This window comes from Mustela nigripes, chromosome 2, assembly GCF_022355385.1.
Source record: "Mustela nigripes isolate SB6536 chromosome 2, MUSNIG.SB6536, whole genome shotgun sequence".
Classification (NCBI taxonomy): Eukaryota; Metazoa; Chordata; class Mammalia; order Carnivora; family Mustelidae; genus Mustela; species Mustela nigripes.
In genome coordinates this window covers 53,371,388-53,391,584 of record NC_081558.1, presented here as the reverse complement: position 1 = coordinate 53,391,584, position 20,197 = coordinate 53,371,388, and positions in this window count along the sequence as shown.

Here is a 20,197-nt window from a genome sequence, read left to right as displayed (position 1 = left end):
TAGTGATTCAAGGAGTTTATACATTATGCTATACGGAGATAAAACTTTTCAAAGTTGTTACACAGAATAAATGAGATTGTGTATATAAAGCACCTGGCACACAGTAGATATTCTAGTAGCAGTGGCTAGATTCTTATTCTTATGTGAACTAGTTCTCAGTATGTATCTGTTGGACTAAACAGAATCAGTGAACATCTTGTCACTAATACTAACAGGCAGTTCTTGAGTCCTGCCTCCCAGCTGGCACAAACTTAGGACCTATAGATGCACAACTGGGCTCTGAGCCAGAGACCCAGTGATGTTCAAGAGGTCTCCAGCCAGCTATAATAATACAGTGGTCTTCCCATCCACCTCGTGCCAGGCAGTGGTAAGTGCTTGATAGACTGATATAAACGCAAAGTAGATCCTGTCTGTGGGAAGTTCACAATCTATGAGAGCAGAGAGCAGGGAAGATAGGCACAGGAACGATTTACTACAATAATATGTGAGAAATGCTGTAATATTGTTGGGCTAAGTGGTTTAGGGACACCAAGGAGTGAGGGATGCATTCTGCCTATGAGGTTTAGGAATGGCTTCTCAGAGAAGGTGACATTTGAAGTGGGTCTTAAAGCAGCTAAAAGACTACCAACAGAGAAGTAGGGAAGGCACTCTGGCAGAGAAGGACTTGAGGAATGCTAGTTGATGACTCCTCCAGGAAGCCTTCCCTCAATCCTCCACGGTAGACTAAGTGTTTCAGATAGACAAAGTGCTTCACAGTAGACAAAACCTGTGTCTGGTTTTGTCATAGCCCCTTAAAAAATTTATAATAAAATATTCTGGTGGCTTGAATATATGCTTTTCAAGGAGAGGATTATGTTTGAGCCATCTTGGACTTCAGCATGAAGCATGGTCCTTGGCCTGCATTAAGGACTCAGCTGTTTGAGAGACGAACTGTACTCTTATCCAACTCAGCTCTTGTGTCTGTCTATTGGAGAATAAAACTGATAACTTCACTAATAACTAAATAAACTTAGTTTAATGTACTGCCCTTCCTATAAGTATTTTTTAGAGTATCAGATGAATCTTTTCCAAAGGATAAATCTCTTGATGGGACTTCATATACTTTTATCACTTCAATTTTTCAGATGTTTGGGTTATCTTTTTTTTTTTCATATTTCACTAAGTAATTCCCCTTAATCATGAAGCTAGTAGTGAATGTATTGTATTTTTAAATCAACCAGTTAAAAAACATGTTGTGAGTATCTAATACATGCAGGTTATTATGCTAAGCACTCATGGATAAAGAATACTCAAGAATAAATAAAACCCAAGTTACACCCTTAAGAAGACAACTTGTAAACATGTGAACACATAACCAGCAATAGCAGAGCAGTCGGTGAATGACCAGAAAGTGGAGCAGGCAGTGAGTGTTAAAAGAGCCAGAGGAGGGGGCACCTGGGTGGCTCAGTGGGTTGAGACTCTGCCTTCAGTTCAGGTCATGATCTCAGGGTCCTGGGATTGAGGGTCCTGGGATCGAGCCCCGCATCCGGCTCTCTGCTCCACAGGGAACCTGCTTCCCCCTCTCCGTCTGCCTTCTGTTCTGCGTACTTGTGATCTTTCTCTCTCTGTCAAATAAATAAATAAAATCTTTAAAAAAAGAGAGAGAGAGAGAGAGAGTCAGAGGAAGAAAGGATCTGAGGGATGAGAGGATTTCACAGGGGAGGTAGGACTCAGTCCTTATGAAATGATGGAATTCGGATACCCAGGACAGGGTGGAGAAAACAATCAAGACAGAAAGGCTAGGAAAAGCAAAGACAGGGAAGCTAAACTGGGTAAGTAGTGAGAATGTATTGATCTATTCCTTGAAGGCAAAGACCTCACCTGTGTTATCACTATAGTTTTTGAACCTTAGAAGAGTTCCGGGTCTGAAGCATGCCCTTACATATTTGTAAGAAGGCTCTGCAGGTTGTACTTGTTTGTTTATGTTGCTAGTGTCTATCCAGGTTTCTTTTTAGGTAACAAGTACCTCAAGGTGAGGGATTCTTCTTCTTCTCCTCTCAAAATGTTCTACAAAGCCTGATACAACATCTAACACACACTTGGTATCCCAGTCTTGGGTGCTAGACCAAAATATGCCCAAAGAACTCCTTTGGTTTAGATTCCCTCATTGATACAATGGAAGCCTACAAGACCATTGAAAAATATCTATCAAATACTCCATGGATTTATTGTTACTTTCTGGTAGGTTTTAAAAAGAATATTATTCTTATGGGAAAATAGACCATTTTCTTATAATTGGGAATGTATGGTCATTAATCAGTTGTATATGAGCAGAAGATTTTGATTAGTTGGCATAACTGTAAATCACAACTGCTTAAACTAGTATTTTCTATATGCTAAGTTCTTGCCAAGAAGTGTCGGTGCAGCATGCAAAGACACACTTATAAGTGGGTTTGTGTTTTTTTTGTTTTGTTTTGTTTTGTTTATTTTTATTTTTTTTAAAGATTTTATTTATTTATTTGACAGACAGAGATCACAAGTAGGCAGAGAGGCAGGCAGAGAGAGAGAGAGAGAGAGAGAGAGGGAAGCAGGCTTCCCGCGGAGCAGGGAGCCCGATGCCGGGCTCGATCCCAAGACCCTGAGATCATGACCGGAGCCGAAGGCAGCAGCCCAAACCACTGAGCCACCCAGGCGCCCCTAGGCTTGTGTTTTTAATGAGCCATAATGAAAATCTTTCCTTTATCCCTACCTGCGAATCCAGGTTCCAGATGCAGGAAGAATATAGCACTTTCATTCTATCTTATGTCCTGCCTTTTTTCTGGAATTGAAGGAGAAACAGGGCTTGGAAATTCTATAAAATATACAATTCTGGCACTGTTCAGGCCTTTTCTGTCTTTCTCTGAGACCAACCAGTCATTCCCATCTCTAGGTAGAAGGCATTTCTCCCAAATCAATTGGTGGAAGGGTCTCCCTCGCTTTTCTGAATCACTCAGGGTCCAACTAAGCCAAATATCAGAATTTCAGGAGTCTCTACCAGTTTTAGAAGCCCTGGATTCTGTAAGCCCCTTCCTTGCATAATCTTTATCTTCCCACTGAATTGTAAACACAGGCACACATCTGGCGACTACAGATAAAAGAATCCTGCTAAAATCAGGAACTAATTTAAATGCTTTATCGCCTCTCTGATTTCTCTCTTCCCCTGAACAACAATGCAGCAGAGAATGCTCACAGGGAGAAAGGCAGGCAGAGATCAAAAACAGCTTAAAGGAAAAGCTGGCATACCAAGCCACCTGACCAAACACTTGTTGCCCAGGTGTCCTCTCAAACAAGGAAGTATGCTAGAACATGCCTCCTTTGGCCTTTGCTCACTTCTCAGGATTGGGGGACCCCATTCAGGCCCACCTGCCCTAAAGAGATGTAGAAGGAATTTGGAATTCCAGAAACTGTTAAGTTCCATCTCTTCTTGGCTTTGTGATTTTCAAAAATTTGCTCAGCTCTCTAGGCCTCTTATGTAAACAGGGAGGGACAGGTGTGCCTTGGGCCTCTCAGGAGATAATATGGGAACACTTTGAAAGTGAAAAGGTTAACCAGAAAAAGCATCAATATTGCTTTCCACAAAGCAATTCGGAGAACACAATTGAGTTGAGTTTGTCACCTTCATTCAGGTGACCCTTCTTGATAATCAGCCCTATGGATAACCTTCCTCATTTGCCTCTGGATAGAGGACAGCTTTGTCCCTGATGTTGAATTCTCCAAAGATGGCCATGTCAGCTGGGCCGGTTTGCTATGATTAGGAATCACACAAATATAAGTTTAATTCCTAAATCAACCTCATGGTAACTGTGTAACTTTGAACAAATCACTTCTAGCCTCAGTTTTCTCATCTGTAAAAGAAAGTCATGATGATCATAATGACCTTGAAGGGCTATTGTGAAGACTAAATAAGATCAAGTCTATGAGTGTATTTTATAAGCAGTAAAGCCCTGTGCAAATGTTAGCTATTAATATTTCTGACGCCAGGGGAATCACAGAACTCGCCAGCACCACAAGTGAAATATAAAAAAGGACTCTCCCCACACATACTTATCCTAAAATTACACACCCAGGAGAATTCATGGAAAGCATGAGGTAGATCTTCTGCAGTCACTCCCAGGCTTAGTCATACCTGCTAAAATATATGCAACAATCATTTCAGCTAATTGCTTCTACCTTCCTGGGTGACCTTGAACAATGCACTTCTCTCTCCGAGCTTTCATTTCCTGGCCTGGAAAATGAGCTGAGTGATCCCCAAGGTCTAGTGTTGTGAGATTCTGTGAGTGGAGACCCACAGAGGAAAATAAGCACCTGATGTCACCAGGCTGAGCAAGGGAATACAGGGGATGAGTCTGGGGAGCCAACACTGAGCATGGCTTTAGGAAGAGAGAGAGATAAAGAGAGAGAAGCAGAGGCACCCAGGAGAAATGGATGGAATGAATTCTAATTCCAAGTCTTCCCCTGACTTAAAGGAGTCAGAGATGGTCCCCTTGCCAAGTCCCCATTTCTCTGGCAATATTAGGGACATAATAATGTCTACAACTGATGAGATGCCGACCACATGCCAGAAACTGCCCGTGTGTTATCTCATTAAATCTCCCCCAAGGGAGGTGTTAAATGTCCCCTTTTTACCATTAAAGCAATTGAACTTCAAAGACATTATACTAACTAACATCTTAGAACTGAAATATTGAAGAGCTATAAGGCAGGTTTGGTTGCTTACAAAACCCATGAGATTCCCCATTAGAGTATATTGGCAGGCCCCTTAGAAAGATGCCATTCAGCAGCAGCTTGCCTAATAAATGCATTTCATTGGAAACCATACAAGAAATAATGTGCCCCCCTGGCCTCTCCTCAGCTTCCCTATCATCTCCTTTTGCCCCAAACCCTGCAGACTTAGGAGGCTTGGCATCCTATATAAACATTCCTGCCTCCCAGGAACAAGCTAGTTTGAAGCGAAAAGAATCAAGCCAATGAGACACCCCTTCCCCCATACACCCCACACCTCCTCCCACCCAGCTTGGACCACAGCTCCCCACAAAGCAGCTCTGGCCTCTTGTGGGATGCGGGTGTATTGGTTGTTGCCATGGTGATAGAGGAACATTACTGTCACACACACACAGGAGCAGCACAGAGTGGGTCTCCCCCGCCTGGGAAACTCAGAGGATTCATCAGAGATTGCTTCTGATGCAACCTCTGATGCTTCCTCACACCACTTCATGGATAAGTGAAAGAGCATCCTTTCCACTTAGCATTCAACCCACCCCAGGGACAACACTGAGCTTTCTGTACTGATTGGGTGTAGAAGGCAACCCCCTCCCTCTAATTCTGTTACAGTTCCTCTTCAAGGAGCCTCCTGCCAGGTGATAGGAAGAGATATTAAAAAGATGCTAGTGAATGTGCTGTGGTGTTTGTAATCTCAGCTATGCTTAAATTGTGAACCAATTAGATTCTTAGACCCATAAGGGTTTATCTTCTGCCTCAGCTGCTTTTTAGCAAAACAATCTCATGCAATTTCTTTAATGAGACTCAGTTTATTTATCAGTAAAGTGGGGTTAATCATTCTTTGCAGAGTTTTTGAAGAAAATTAAGTGAGATCATTTATAAACAGTCCTCAATACAATGTCTGGAACATTCTCATGACACCAATTATTTTAAAGAAAGAAATATAATTAAGCAGATGTTCTGATTTAGAAACAAATAATTTGAACCCCTGGTTCACCACTTAATATCTTCATAGCTATGTAATATTTTTTAAAAGATTTTATTTATTTACTTGAGAGAGAGAGAGAGTGCAGGAGCAGGGAGTGAGGGGCAGAGGGAGAGGGAGAAGCAGACTCCTTGCTGAGCAGGGAGAGCAGGGACCTCCCCTTCACCTATGCGGGGCTGATCTCAGGACCTCAGAATCATGAGCCAAGCCAAAGGCAGATGCTTAACAGACTAAGCCACCCAGGCGCCCCTATCTATGCAATATCCTGAAGTCAATTTCATTTTTTTTTTAAGATTTTATTTATTTATTTGACAGACAGATCACAAGTGGGCAGAGAGTCAGGCAGAGACAGAGAGAGGGGGAAGCAGGCTCCCTGTAGAGCAGAGAGCCCAGTGTGGGGCTCAATACCAGGACACTGGGATCATGAGGTGAGCTGAAGGCAGAGGCTTTAACCCACTGAGCCACCCAGGCACCCCAAGTCAATTTCATTTTGGGCCTCGGTTTCCTCAGGTGTAAAATGAAGAGGTTATATAGATTCATAAGCTCAAAACCTATGATTTCTTTCTTCTTTTTTTTTTTAACACAAACACATTTATTTACTAACCAAAGAGATGATCCTAATTAAAGCAACACCTTGAAACAGTTGGATGTAAAATGTGATAAAGATAACTGAACACAGTAATGGAAGGAAAAAAAAAAAGGCAGTATAGAGATTTGCTCACTGAACTGAGCTTGTTCATCCTCACAGCTAATTTCTGTCTAAAATGGTGATGGAATTTTTTACTCTACTTTTTCATAGACTCGAATTCATGACACATTTCACCACCAGTCTCCTATTTTCCAATTTTCTTGTGATTGTGCTTTCCTTCGCATCCCATTCCTGATGTTGAACCAATGCGCTGTGAAGTTGCAGACAGTCTGAGTTTTTCTGCCATCAGCTTTAGTTTCTTCAAACTTCTCTCCCAGGTTACATGAAAACTCTGTTGTTTCCAGAGTGCTCTCAGTTTTTATGGTGAGGTTTTGCTGTCAGAAAAGAGGATACAATCTGGTTTGGCCATTGCACCCACTTTTTGCAGAGCCAATCTCACTCCCACTTCCTACATATATTCATCAAAACCTTTGCTCTCCACTAAGCACTAAAGCACCATCTTCCTACTAGCTGCTGAATGGTGGCTATGGTGGGTGCAGGTGGGCAGGCTGAGCTAGCAGAGCAGAGTGGGGCATCAGGAGCTTGCCAAAACCTATGATTTCTAAGTGAAGATTTATTTTGAAGATATGTTTATAATATCTGAGGATTTCTGTGAAAAAGCCATCCACTTCTTTATTGCTGAAAGGCCATAAGGAATCAATAGCATAACTACTTAATGTATCTATACATTGAGAAGAATCTTTCCCCCACTCCCACCCTTGACAGCACATTATATGAGTTCCTGCACAGCTGTCCACAGGGGAAGGTTTCTTAATATCAGGACCAACTCTGAGCAGATGACCCCATTTCTTCTCTTGAAAACAGCCAGCTCCAGGGACCTGAGAAAAACAGAGTCATAATCCAAGGTCAAACACTTGACTGTTGTTTTAATGAGTGTGATTCAGCCTGAAAGCCCATCAGCACTTTCTCTCCATCCCCTCCCCTGAGTCCCAGAATCTGTAGGACTCTGCCAGGGCTGGAGGCTCTCTGGAGAGCTGCAGACACCTGGCTGGCTTGCCTGTCCCCTGTTCCTGATCAGGAGTGGGGTCAGTTTTCCTATTCCTTGGTTTTTATCTTCTCCCTACACTGTCAATAGAATGTCTTTTCTCATCTCCAAAATAGCATCTGGCCAATTTGAAACAGGCTAGCAGTAGGCTTTCTGCCAGCGTTCTCATTTCTTGAAGGATGGAAGGCATTCCCCCAACCAATTATCTAAAATTCCCTTTGCCTGATGATTCAACCAACTCCTCCATCATGAGCTAGTCCTGGGTATCCTAAAGTCACCTTGAACAAATCAATTGTAATGATTGTTTCACACATTGCTTTGAATTCCAACAACTCTACAAGGTAAGAATCATGCTCTCACTTAAAGAAATGAGGAAACAGAGGCTCTACAGCCTGTCCCAGAAGAGCTGAGATTCAAACTCTGCTAGACAATTTAGGGGAAAAACTTGAACACTCACTTGCCACTTGCTTTTCCTACAAGACACAGTGAGCACATTGGAAAGTACTAGAAACTAGAGAACACGGCAGCCAACAGCTCCAGAAAATTAACCTATATGTCATCTCTGGTGTGCCTCCAAGCCTTTGCCAAGCTATTCCCTCTACTTGGGGTACCCTTCCCCATGCCTTGCAGCATCATGCAGTGGAACAAGCTTTGCAGCACACAGAGCTAGTTTAGAATCCTGATGGTCCCGTTTGCAGATCTATGATCTCTGATCATTTATCTAATCTCCCTGAGGTTTTTCTTCTTCTTCTGTAACATGGGACTATCTACCTCATCACATTGTCATGAGTATTCGAGTAAAAGGGCCAATCCTGGTACTTGATTATTAGCAGGTACTCATGACTTTAACCAGTCTTTCCTAATGCAGCTCAGGCACCACCACTTCTGTGAAGCCCTTCCTGACTATGCCTCCCTCCTCTACGCCCTAACATTCATTCTTTTCTTTTTTTCATTTAACAAATACTTAAAATACATAAATAAGTCAATTGTAGCACTCAGCACACAGTATTGAAGTTATTGGGTCATGTTCTGTTTCCTTCACTAAACTGAGATCTCAACTAAGTCATCTCTGAATCCAGAATGCCTCATCCAGGGTCTGGCAGGAGGGAGGACCGGCAGAAGATAGGAAGATTGAAGAATAAAAGGCAGAAGCAAAAGAAAAAAAAGGCCAGAGACTGCTTAAGAAACCTGCTTTTAAAAAAACCTCTCACTATCCAGGCAAACAGGAAAAGCACCTGGTCCTTCCCCAGCCTATTCTGCGAAAGTCTCCCCATTCCGCCATTGACAGGAGCCAACAACAGGATGGGAATATCAATGACTGTCTGAATAGAAAGCCTCAGATGAGCCCCGCATGGAGAGCGGAGACAGGCAAGTGGTGAGTGCTAAGGCGCAGCTGCAGGAAGGAAAATTCCGTTTGTACAGCCGCTGGGGATGACAGCCGCCAGGGCCTGGCAACAGCGCCGGCTGTTGACCAAGCTCCGCCCACCTCCAGCAAGCGCGGCTGCATCCCGGCAACGGCTTGGCTTCGTCTGGCAGGTGATGAAGGCAGCTGCGGAATCAGGAGAAAGGCGTGAGGATCGACCAGGTGAGGGCGTGAGCCCTACAGCTCTACAGAGCTGGAGCTTGGAGCCCCAGTCCTTGGACAAAAATACCAGGAAGGAGAAAATGAAGATCTTTTTTCTCCCTGCTCCCAAACAATGCCCCTGCCCACTACCATATCTTCTGAGGGCCTTTTATAAAATCCCATTCTAGGGGCGCCGGGGTGGCTCAGTCTGTTAAGCATCGACTCTTGGTGTGTTACATTTACGAATTTAGACTTCCTATTGTTACTTCTACGAGCATACTTTCATCTTCTGATATTTGACTAGGAGCATATAAAAATGACTTCTATTAGAAGATAGAATCAGTGCTCAAATTAGAATAACACAATAATGAGGTGAGCAAGGGCAGGAATATAAGAATAGTTTGGTTGTGTGAGACTTGTTTGGGATTATTTCTGCAATTGTAATCAATGTCATATAACACAAGATCCTATTTCATAATGTGAACCCTACTCTGGAAAACACTTTCAGTGTTAAATCAACCAACTTGATCCTCCTTGAAGTGAAGAAGTATTAGAAAGATTCTTACTGAAATGTTCAATGTAATATGCAATAAAATATTCAAGTACTCAAAAAAATAAAAAAGCGTCTGACTCTTGATCTCGGCTCAGGTCTTGATCTCAGGATCATGAGTTCAAGGCCCACATTGGGCTCCACACTGGGTGTGGAGTCTACTTAGAAAAAAAAATCCCATTCTAATCCCACCATCCTTCCTTCAAATTGCTCATCTCCTAGCCTTCCTTGCACAGATTTGCAATCATCTGCAACTGCTTTCTGGGACCAAAAGAAGGCATGCTGTCATATTTCTGTGCCTTTACTGATGTTCTTCTCTCGTCCAGGAATGTCCTCTGCCTATGCTTTGCTCTGTTGGGTTAGTTTCCCAGGAGCAGACCCTGAAACTAGGAGTTGAGAGCAAATAGTTTGCTCAGAGGTGAGTCCCAGGAAGCCCCAGTGCGGGCATGGACAAGTGAGACCACGGGGGAAAGAAAGCCAGGAAAATGTGCCTTACTGAGAAGGTTACCACTTTGGGTGGCTGGGGTCCAGTGTTACTCAGCAACCCTGGTAGATATGATAAAGCATATCTTGGAGTTATGCCACTCAACAGGTGAGAAAACTAGGGCAATTATCCACCAAATCCCATTTAAGATTGATTGAGTACTGCTCCTGGGAGCATTAGTTCCCCCAGCAGCCTGCAAGGGCCGGGCATATCTCTTTACCAAAACTAGTGCTTAAGTAGAGAGTTACAGGGTACTAGTACCACCTGCTACCCTAACTACTACTTTCTTACCTTTCAGGGCTTAGCTCAAAAGCCAATACTGTTAAGCCCAAATAAATTTCACAACCCCCTTCTCTGCATTCCCAGAGCATGTTGATCTTAACTCTGTCGAGTATTTAAGCTAGTGCATTACAGTGAGTTTCTGCCTATTGTTCCCACTTGATCGCAAGCTCCTCTAGAGCAAGAATTGTGACTTTATTCATTTATGGGTCTGGAGCTCCAGCACAGGATGGTACATAGATAGCAGGGGCTCGTTAAATATTAATGTTGGTTAAGAATGTTAATGAATATTGACAAATTCCAATGCCAGCCCAAGATTCCATTTTTCTGGGAGGATACTAGACTCCCTACTGCCTTTTGTGATTTGAGTAGAAAATCATGCCACATCTTTAGAAAGTGTAATACTGAATGCTGCATCAATTTCCTCAAGGTGACCAGTTGTCAGGACTACAAAGAAAAATCTATCTAGAGTTTTCGGCTTGAAGCAACGTAAGCTTTAATTTGCCATATTCTGCCCTGGTATGGGCAGACACCTTACAGTGGATGAAAAGGCATTCAATTCATATAGATTTATAGTTGTTTATAACATATATAACATCATCAACCTGTTTTAGTATCCATGGCACCCATTCTAGAAAAGCTTAGGGTGAATGGATAGGGCATTCCCTGAGCCAGAACCCTCAGAGGCCACCTCAATCTCAAGGGGTCTAGGTCTTGCCTGCAAGCTAGCAGCAAGAACTGGAACCCAAATCAAACCAGATATGATGTTTCTCAACATAGCTTGAGGCAATACTGCCACAGTAGAGATTTTAAATTGTTGCCAAAAGAACATGCAGTTAGAATACACAGAGGAAGGGAACAAATATTTATAATCGCAATAAAAAAGATAGATTATCCATCAGTAAACTGAAAAAGATGTACTCAAATTCTATTTGAAAACAAAACTGATGTTACTAAGGGACACCAAAGTACACTTAAAAAAAGAAAGCTGTATCTTTTTCTTGGATAGGAAGACTCAACATCATAAAAATGTCATTTCTCCCTAAATTTATCTGTAAATTTAATGCAATTTCAATAGAAAAGATACTGAAAGACTTTGGCGGGGGGGGGGGGGGGGACTAGACAAGCTAACTTTGAAATTAATATAGAAAATAAGGAAGCAGAGGGGCGCCTGGCTGGTTCAGTCAGTAAAGCCTGCAACTCTAGATCTCAGTGTCTTTAAGTTTCAGCCCTACATTGGTTACAGAGATTACTTAAAAATAAAATCTTAAAAAAGAAAGAAAAGGTAAGAAACAAGCAGGAATAGCTTGGAGAATTCTGAAAAGGAAGAGTAGAAGGAAAACGACTGGCTCTACCAGATATTAAAACATGGTATTGAGATACAGTAATTTAAACAATGTGGTACTTACACATCAAGAAACAGATCAATAGGGATGCCTGGGTGACTCAGTCGGTTTAGCGTCTGTCCTCAGCTCAGTTCATGATCTCAGGGTTCTAGGATCAAGTTCTGTATCAGGCTCCTTACTCATCCTGGAGCCTGCTTCTCCCTCTGCCTGCCATTCCCTCCGCTTGTGCGTGCGCTCTCTCTCTCTCTCTGTCAAATAAATAAAATCTTTAAAAAATAAAAAAAAAAGAGGCCAATAATAGAAAACTCAGAAACAAGTTAAATACATCCAGAAATCTAGTGTAGAATAAATGTGACATTTCAAAGCAGTGGGGAAAAGATTATTCAACAAACATTTTTGGAATAACTTGAAAGTTATCAAATTAAATTGGATCCATATCTCACATGTTACATCAAAAATTTTGCAGCTGGATCAAAACCAAAACAGTAATAGAAGAAAACATAGAGTATTTTGTTTTATAATCCTGGAGTAAGGAATAGCTATCTAAGGATAACATATCTCCATCATAAAATTTTAAAAATTGATAAATTAGACTGCCAAAACATTTCTCCATGGAAAAAAACCTTCATATATTCAAAAGGCAAAAAGACAAACTGGGGAAAATACTGACAGTTCATACCACAGGCATAGGACTAATTCCCTTATAATAAAAGATTCTACATACTAGTAAGAACAAAAACAATTCTATAGCAAATAGATAATAGACGTGAAAGAAAGAAGACACAAATGACTTCTAAACCTCATGCATTTTCAACAGCAAAAATTCAACTGCGTAAATTTCAAGATCAGATTGGCTTTATTCAACGATTCATGGATCAGGCAGCTTCCCATCAAATAATAGAAAGAAGCTCTGCTAAACTGTAGAAAGAAAAAGATTTTTTAAGTTTTTACTTCAATTCCATTTAGTTAACATATAGTGGAATATTAGCTTCAGGTGTATGATATAGTGATTCAATATATCCATGTGACACTCATCACAAGTGCACTCTTTTTTTTTTTTAAGATTTTATTTATTTGTCAGAGAGAGGGAGAGAGAGCAAGCACAGGCAGACAGAATGGCAGGCAGAGGCAGAGGGAGAAGCAGGCTCCCTGCCGAGCAAGGAGCCCAATGTGGGACTCGATCCCAGGACGCTGGGATCATAACCTGAGCCGAAGGCAGCTGCTTAACCAACTGAGCCACCCAGGCATCCCTCACAAGTGCCCTCTTAAACCCCATCACCTCTTCCACCCATCCCCCCACCTACCTCTGATAACCATCAGTTTGTTCTTTATGGCTAAGAGTCTGTTTCTTGCCTCTCTCTCCCCTTTTTTCCCCTTTACTCATCTGTTTTGTTTCTTAAATTTCACATATGAGCGAAATCATATGGTATTTGTCTTTCTCTAACTGACTTATTCCATTTAGCATTATACTCTCTAGTTCCATCCATGTGTTTTGAATGGCAGACTTTCACTCCTTTTTTATGGCTGAGTAATTTTATATATATGTATATATATATACATATATATAAAAACTCCACATCTTCTTTATCCATTCTTCAATCAATGGACACTTGGACTGTTTCCGTAATTTGGCTATCGTAGACAATGCTGCTATAAACATTGGGGTGCATATATCTCTCTGAATTAGTATTTTGATATTCTTTGGGTAAATACCCAATAGAAAGACTGCTGGATCATAGGATAGTTTCACTTTAACTTTTTTGAGTAACCTCCATATGTTTAAGGAAAAGTTTTGGGGGGCAGAAAGTCAAAATTAGTAGCAAAGAGTACATTGTTTTAGGCAAGGTCACCCTTCTAAGGGGAGTGCAAGGGGTCTGTTGGGAAGATTATCTCTTTAGTCCTGACCAGGTGATTCCATGTTGACTAGTTAAAGGTTACATTCCTGGGCACCTGCCTAGCTCAGTTGGTAGAGTATGTGATGCTTGAGCTTGGGGTTATGAGCTCAAGCCCCACATTGGGTGCAGAGAGTACTTAAATAAATCTTTTTTTTTTTTTTAAAGTTACATTCCTGGAGAATTGGAAACTGCCACTAGATTAGTTATTAAGTCTTGGTTTGCTGACATGAGATCTAGCACAAGTGACTCCATTTGGGCCTGATGTCTTTTTTTTAACATGCTTAATAAGATAACTGGGTGATAGGAAATAACTGTATACTCTTTTGTATCTCTAAATTTTATGCCATCTGCCTATATTACCTAGTTTTCAAAAAAATTCAAGTTGAAAAAAAGAATAATTTTTTAGTAATAATATGACACTGGGTACTAGCTGAATGAGTAACTGTGGACATTGAAGGGATACATGGAATAACAAAGTTGGTAACTAAGGGAGTTAAAAGTAGGGTGGGAGAGCTTAGTGAGGTGACCACTTGGAGTTTGATGTTCTATCTCCAGATCTACCTTATGCTAACTGTGTGACTTCAGCAATTAGTTTATGGCCCTCATTTCTCATGTGAAATGGGGCAATTTTAGTAATTACTTCATGGGGTTTTCTGAGGTTCAAAGAAGTGATGCATGAATAATTCTAGGACAATATCTGGTATACAGTAAATGCATGAAGTTGCCTTGCCATGTGTCCAGAAGAGAGTGTGCATCACAGCTTAGTGGCTGTGCAGGGTGAATACAGGGTCCTAGATCTCTGACTTCACAAGCCTGACACCTGTGAGGCCTAGTCTGCATTTCTCGCTGACAGTCACAATATCCTTTTATCTCAGAAGATCCATATGAAACAAATACCTCAAATCCTTCTCTGCCGTTATTCTCTTTCTTTCTTAAAGCCTCTGATACCCAAGAATTACAGATTCTATTGACTTGCACAGGGCTCTCTGGTCCTGAATTCTCCTGGAAAATTCCATTAAGTCTCCAAATATACTAATCTATAATTATGGCTCAGTTGGGCTCACAGTAAGAGTTTGATGTGTGCATTTTGCACTGTGCCATGGCTGTTCCGTCACTGGATCTTTCAATGAGACCATCCCACCCACATAGCACATTCTTGCCAGACCTTAAAGGCAAGCTATAAATGGTAGCTGATACCTTAGGCAATCCCTCAATGACTGTCGATCCCCACTGCTGTCTAATCAGCCTACCCAATCAAACTACCTGAACTCCTGGCTCCATTCCCAGACTTTGATCCCTTCCTCTAGCCCTTTCTGGGTTTTTGTAGCTTGTTTATCCTCTGGGCTTTGAACCTTAGGGCTCCTGAATAATTTTTGATTTGCATAACCATTAGAGTAGTAAGGACTGTACCTTCATTGGGCCATTAGGCTGGCCCCCAACAGAAGGTATAAGTTTGCCTCTACTGCATTCCCATTCTCATTATAGAGCTCCTGGCCAGTACTTGATGCTGCTGTTCTCCTGTGGGTGCCATCCATAATGCTTTATTCGCAGTTGACCATCATCAATACCAACAAGACACCACCTGAAAATGTTTAAGAATGAGTCTAACACCACTTTTCACCATGGATTTTCCAAGGAGTTCTGAAAACCTACAATGTCTCCAAGACCCTGTGGAAATTTTTTTTTTAAGATTTTATTTATTTATTTGACAGAGAGAGATCACAAGTAGGCAGAGAGACGGGCAGAGAGAGTGGGGGGAAGCAGGCTCCCCACTGAGCAGAGAGCCCGATGCAGGGCTCAATCCCAGGACCCCAAGATCATGACCTGAGCCGAAGGCAGAGGCTTTAACCCACTCTGCCACCCAGGTGCCCCAGCCCTGTGGAAATTTTTAATTGTGAGTCTGTATACATCCTCTTCCCCAACATTATCTTGGGTAGTTTCTCCCAGACTTCATCCACATGGCTACCATGTTTCATATGACTCACTTTCTTGACTGCAGTTGATTGGTTCACCTGACCCAGGCCATCCTAATCAGAATCTTTCTCTAGGAGTTTGTTTTTTTGGTTTTTGTTTTTTGGGATTTTTTTTTAGATTTTATTTATTTATTTGTCAGAGAGAGAGCCCAAGCAGGGGGAGAGGAATGCAGAAGGAGAAGCAGGCTCCCTGCTGAGCAAGGAGCCTGATGTGGGACTCTACCCCAGGACTCTGGGATCATGACCCCCGAGTCAAAGGCAAAAGCTTAATTGACTGAGCCACCCAGGTGTTCCTGGGAGGTTTTTTTTTAATAATTAAATTAGGGGTACCTGGGTGGCTCAGTGGGTTAAAGCCTCTGCCTTCAACTCAGGTCATGATCTCAGGGTCCTGGGATCAAGCCCCACTTCGGGCTCTCTGCTCAGCAGGGAGCCTGCTTTCTCCCCTATCTCTCCCGGCCTCTCTGCCTACTTGTGATCTCTGTCAAATAAATAAATAAAATCTTTTAAAAAATTTTTTTAAATATAATTAAATTAAAGAATAATAACTAATCTTGATGATAGTGGTAACTATAAGGCAAAAATACAGTAAGCCTCTGATGCTACTTCTTCCTGAAATGCAGATTCCCCTGCCTTTTCACATAATTTGGCTCTTTACCTTTTCCTTGGTGAGCCAGTAAGTTCCTCTTTCTACTAACACTCATTTGAGTTAGGTTTCTGTCACTTGCAACCAAAAGAATACTGATTAATACAGGCCCGAAGGAAACAAACTAAAAGGGAAATTAAGGGAAATATTTTTGGCGACGGAAATCAAATCAAGCCAACTCACAGAGCTTAGGTATGAGGAATGTACAGACTAATAAGACTGATGTGAGTATGCCCTATAACAATCTGAATTGAATTTGATGGATAAATGGTTTTACTAAACTATGAATTCTTTAAGAGCAGGAACATGCATTAGATCTCTGATGTCTGAACATGTGTACTGGTACCAGGCACATAAGGCTAATAAATAATTGTTAGATAAGTGAGACAGAGCCCCTGCTTTCAATGAGCTCCCACTCTAGTAGCTGGAACAGATATACAAACACCCCAGTACAATAAGTACTATAACAGAATTACATGCAAGTTGCTATATAATCCAAAAGCAAAGAACATTTAGCTCTACATCAAGGGATCAGGAAATATTTACAATCAAGCTGGACTTTAAGGGATAAACAAGACCGCCACTGAGAGAAGGAAGAAAGGTCTTGCCAGGCAGCAGGAAGGGCATCCACCAAGAGATTATGGCATAAAAGTATGAGAAACTTGCAAAAACAGCAAGTAGTCTTCAACTAGACCATGAGTCCCTATCTCTTAAAAAATGAGTTGTATTCTTGAATGAGTACTTAACACTTAGAAATGGCTTAGAATATAGTAGGAGCTCAATGCATTTTTTAGATTTTTTTTCCCAAGCTTTATTAAGTTATAATGGACAAATAACATTGTATAAGTTTAAGCAACATGTCAGTTGCATACACTTATATATTGAAGATGATTATCATAGCACTAGCTAACATCCGTGTCACATCACATAATCACCATTTCTTTTTTATGGTAGAATATTTAGTATCTACTCTATTAGCAACTTACATTATATAAGACAGTATTATTAACTATAACCACTATACTGTTCGATACATTTTTGGTAGTATTTCAAAGTGGCTGAAGCATGGTGTTGTGTGAATTATAGAGAGAGGAAAATAAGGCTAAACAAGAAAGATGAAACCAAGTGGTAATAAATAATAATAAAATTAAATTTAAAGGGGCACCTGGGTGGCTCAGTCAGTTGGGTGTCTGACTCTTGATTTCAGCTCAGGTAGTGATCTCAGGGTCATGAAATCAAGCCCTGCATAAGAGTTTCTCTAAAAAGAATTTTTTTATCAACAATATAAAATAATAGTAATAATAATAATAAATAGTAACAACAATGGCAAACACTACATGATTGATGTATGTCAGGCCCATGCTGAAAACTTCACATGCATTATCTCACATAATCTCAACAACCTTATGATATTGGCACTATTATAATCCCTTTTTTATTTTAAACCACTGAAAATATTGATGCTCAGAGAGGAGAGTAGCTTCACCAGGTCAAACAAGAAGGATGGGACAGAGATGGGATTCAAACCCTGTTAATTCCAGAGGCAGAGCTCTTCACCACAACACTGCCTCCCTTGCTACAGAGTTTTAATTGATTCTGAGGCAATAGGGAGCCATCAGAGCCACTTAAGATCTGTGTGATGCCCTCAAGATACACTGCATCAATGACAGCTTTCTATACTTCGTCAACACACAGAGTCTAAGAAGTGGGCTGAAGTATGGCCAGAGTGACCTGACTACAGCAGATGGGTGAAGCCAAATGAAAATCACGAATGAAATTAGGGGTAGATGCCAGGAAATGATTTTATTTTTTTTAAGATTTTTACTTATTTATTTCACAGATAGAGATCACAAGTAGGCAGAGAGGCAGACAGAGAGAGAGGGGGAAAGCAGGCTCCCCGCCGCACAGAGACCCCTATGTGGGGCTCGATCCCCTGACCCTGGGATCATGACCTGAGCCAAAGGCAGAGGCTTTCACCCACTGAACCATCCAGGCACCCCCAGGAAATGATCTTAAAGCTGCTCTTAACCCAAGTACTGAGAACTTGTCATTCACCAGACCCTGTGTTTGGCACCTTCCATTGTATTTTCTTGTCCCATCCACCTGTACACAATGCCACCATATGCATGAGGATTCTGAAGCTGAGAAGTCTAGGGTCTCACCCTAAGGTCATCTAGCTGGTTAGCAGCAAAGCAAGGATTCTAACCCAGGTACTTCTGACTCTTAAACCCATATTCTTTTCATAGCAGAAAGCTGTTTACCTCATTTTTATCTGAATCAACTCATTCTTCTTTCCCATCATGGCCCTGTAACAACAGGGGACAACTATATCCAAGGTTTGATGGATTATGTCAAACCCTTGTTCTCACCAACTGCATAAACACCTGCTAGTGGCCAGGGCCTTGACGATTTTGTCAGGCTTTCCTCTTCCATCAGCTGTGTCAATAGGTCTTTCAAATAGGTTGTCACACAGATAGGTCTGTGCCAAGCTGAACCACAATCTAATGTAAGATGCCTTGTGAAGAATTTCACCCATGAGTTTAATTGGGGAAATTCCCAAACATTAATATCTTTCACTAGGTTCCTCAGAGGAGGAATCACCCTCTTTCTGATCTGTGTCATTGGTGAAATAGCTCTCATTATCTGTTTTAAAATCTGAAGATCTGTTTAAATGTGCTCTTTAAAGCTATGCTCTGATAAACTTAGATCTATAACTGAAAGCTTTCCAGCTTAAAAAAAAAAATGGTAACAACTTCTAAACCAGCTGTCAGAAAATGTGGTAATTGGAGAAAAATTAGTTTGAAGCATTGATGTGATCACACCATTATGTAAACTGTTTCTCCTTCTGCTTTACCCAGAGTTGACAAAGGACCCCTCTAGGAAAAAGTGTGCAGTGGAGGCTTCTCTGGCCAAACAAGAATGCTATGAAGGACAGCTGAGACTCTTCCATTAATGATCCCTAACAGGAGAGGAATGTGAACCAGAGAAGCTTCTGGGAATTGAGAAGGCTCTGTAAGAATGCTTAATGTCAACCTTTTTGAAGCATGTCCAGCATGGATACGCTCTAGGAGGATTTAATGCTAGAACAGATTCAGAGTGTTTCAAAAATATCATCTACCCAGCATCCAAATCAATTCTCAGTTCCGGCCTTCCTCTCTTGCCCCACCTGACAGCAACTCATGTTAAAAGCTAAAGCTGGGAGTGCTGTGAAGTGTGTAAACCTGGTGATTCACAGACCTGTACCCCTGGGGATAAAAATATATGTTTATAAAAAATAAAAGATTAAAAAAAAAAAAGCTAAAGCTGGGTAATGGGGGTGGAGAGACTTGCTCAGGGTCAGAAAATAAGGAAGAGTCAGATTCAGGGCTTTTCCTCCGAGCTCTTTGTAACTGCGCGGCATATCCACATTATATTTGTAGGCAATCTCGGTGACAGAAATCAGGTCTGCTTAATGTTGTCTCTATCTCTATTCAAAACAAAAATTTATCATTAACTTTAAGAGTCCGCCTTTAGTCTAAATCAGTTCTTCAACAAAGTAGTTTGAGGGGAGCCTGGGTAATGCAGTTGGTTAAGAATCTGACTCTTGGTTTCCACTTGGAGGTGATCTCAGGATCATGAGATCAAACTCCATGTCAGGGTCCATGCTCAGCACAGAGTCTGCTTAAGTTTCTCTCTCTCTTTCTCTCAAATAAATAAATAAATCTTTAAAAAAAAAAAGTACTTTTAGAGATTTGTCATTCAGGCTCTCAGATCCCCTATGTTTCTTCTTTTTCCTTAATCCTTTTCTCTTGCCCCAACACTCATCTCAGTTGGCTCCTATCCCCCCTCACTCTTTGGTTCCCCCTCCCCAGTTAAAACCTCTCTCAAGGAAAGGGTATGCACACATTCACTTTGGAATGCTTGAGCAACTGTATTTTAACAAGGATATATGAATGGCTTAACTTAGAGTAATTAATATTTAATGATAGAAACTCAGAGCCCATCTAATGGGGGAAAGCATATCTTGGGGAAAACAGTCTTCTTCCCAGGGCTTTCAAAGTCATACCA